The following is a 2500-nucleotide window of genomic DNA, read 5'->3' as shown; positions in this document are numbered from 1 at the left end:
CCTATAATTGGAGACTATTAGAACTAAGGAAATAAAGACGGAAACAGAATGGTTCAACTAAACGGTGAGCGACGTGTGGTTTTTCAAGAGGATAGTCCCAAAATTCGACATTGAAGAAAGGACATATCCAGATCGTATTGGTAAATATATTGTGTTGCTCGTCGTTTACTTTAGGGTGATGGCGTATGCGGAGAAAATTTATTGCATTCCTGTCACTACCCATCGCCCTGATGGACAAAGACATGGATCCCATCGATTTCTCTAAGGAATCTGATGAACTGAGGACACACGGCACTGAAATCTCTCTTGAAATCTAGAAGGAAACTGACGAACTAGGAATACGATGAAATCTCGAAAGAAATTGACAAACCAAGGAAACTGGAAGATGAAATATCAATGGAAAACGAAAAACTAAAGATCTTGAAAAACTAGAACAGACAGAAGAGAACAGCAGCGAAGACGTAAAATAGCCTTTAATGTTAGTGGTATGTCATCTTGAAAAAAAAAAAAAAAAAAAAAAACCCTAATACGAGAAATAAGGCACCTCAAAATAGAGGTAAAAAAAACCCTTAATGCTAGAAATAAGGCACCTCAAAATAGAAGTTTAAAAACCTTAATGCTAGAAATAGGGCACATAGAAATAGATGTAAAAAATGCCCTAATGATATAAATAAGGCACCTAAAAATAAAGGTAAAAGAGCCTCTAATGATACAAGTAATGGACCTCAAAATCGAAGTCAAAAAGCCCCTAATGCTATATATAAGGCTCATTAAAATAAAGGTAAAGAAACCCCTAATGCTATAAATAAGGAACCTAAAAATAGAAATAAAAAAGCCACTAATGCAATAAATAAGGCACCTAGAAATAGAGGTAAAAGAGCCTCTGATGCTAAAAGTAATGCACCTAAAAATTGAGGTTAAAAAGCTCCCAATGCTATAAATAAGGCTCCTAGAAATAGAGGTAAAAGAGCTCCTAATGCTATAAATAAGGCACCTAAAAAGAGAGGTCAAAGAGCCTGTAATGCCACAAGTAATGTACCTTAAAATCGAGGTAAAAGCGCCCCTAATGCTAAAAGTAAGGCACCAAAAAAGAGAGGTCAAAAACCCTCTAATGCTAGAAGTAATGCACCTCAAAATCAAGGTTAAAAATCCCCTAATGCTATATATAAGGCTCCGAAAAGAAGAGGTCAAAAAGCCCCTAATGCTATAAAAAAGGAACCTGAAAATGGAGGTCAAAGAGCCTCTAATGCAACAAGTAATGCACCTCAAAATCGGGGTAAAAAAAACCCATAATGCTATATATAAGGCTCCTAAAAATAGAGGTCAAAAAGCTTCTAATGCTAAAATTAAGGCACCAAAAAGAGAGAGGTCAAAGACCCTCTAATGCTAAAAGTAATGCATCTCAAATTCAAGGTAAAAAATCCCCTAATGCTATATATAGGGCTCCGAAAAGAAGGTCAAAAAGCCCCTAATGCTATAAATAAGACACCTTAAAATAAGAGGTCAAGGAACCTTTAATGCTAGAAGTAATGCACCTCAAAATCGAGATAAAGAATCCCCTAATGCTAGAGATAAGGCACCTCAATATAATGGTAAAAAACTCCTAATGCTAGAGATAAGACCCCTAGATATAGAGGTAAAAATAGTCTCTAATGCTAGACATATGGCACCTTGAAATACATGTCAAAAAACCTCTAATGCTAGAGATAAGACACCTCAAAATAGAGGTCGAAAAGCCTCTAATGCTAAAGATAAGGCCCCTAAAAATAGAGGTACACACACTTTTAATGTTAGAGACAAGGTACTTTAAAATATAGGTCAAAATGCCCCTAATACCAGAGATAAGGCACCTCAAAATAATGTCAAAAAGCCCCTAATGCTAGCGGCTAGAGATAAGATACCTCAAAATCAGAGGTCAAAAAGCCCTAATGCTAGAGATAATGCACCTAAAAATAGAGGTCATCTTCTTCCCACTTTTATGTGGGGGTCGTTGTTTCTGGCCAGCGTTCTCCATCTACCTCTATCCCACACTTCATCACCGCATTATCCCTTTGATCGAAGGTCATAAAGCCCCTAAAACTAAGGTTAAGACATAAGAACAGAGGTAAAAAAAGATACTAATGCTAAAGATAGGGCACCTTAAAATAGAGGTCACAAAGTCCCTAACGCTACAGATAAGGCACCTTAAAATAGAGGTAAAAAAAGCTCCTAACGTTAGAGATAGGGCACCTAAAAATAGAGGTAAAAAAGTCCCTAACGCTAGAGATAAGGCACCTTAAAATAGAGGTAAAAAAGCCCCTAAAGCTAGAGGTAAGGCACCTAAAAATAAAGGTCATAAAGCCCCTAATGCTAGAGATATGGCACCTAAAAATAGAGGTCATAAAGCCCGTAGTGCTAAAGTTAAGGCTCCTAAAAATAGAAGTATAAAACCCTAATGCTAGAGATAAGGCACCTAAAAATATAGAGGTCATAAAGCTAAAGTTAAAGCACCTAAAATAGA

This window comes from Palaemon carinicauda, chromosome 7 (genome assembly GCF_036898095.1).
Source record: "Palaemon carinicauda isolate YSFRI2023 chromosome 7, ASM3689809v2, whole genome shotgun sequence".
NCBI lineage: Eukaryota > Metazoa > Arthropoda > Malacostraca > Decapoda > Palaemonidae > Palaemon > Palaemon carinicauda.
Note: the sequence above shows the minus strand (reverse complement) of the source record.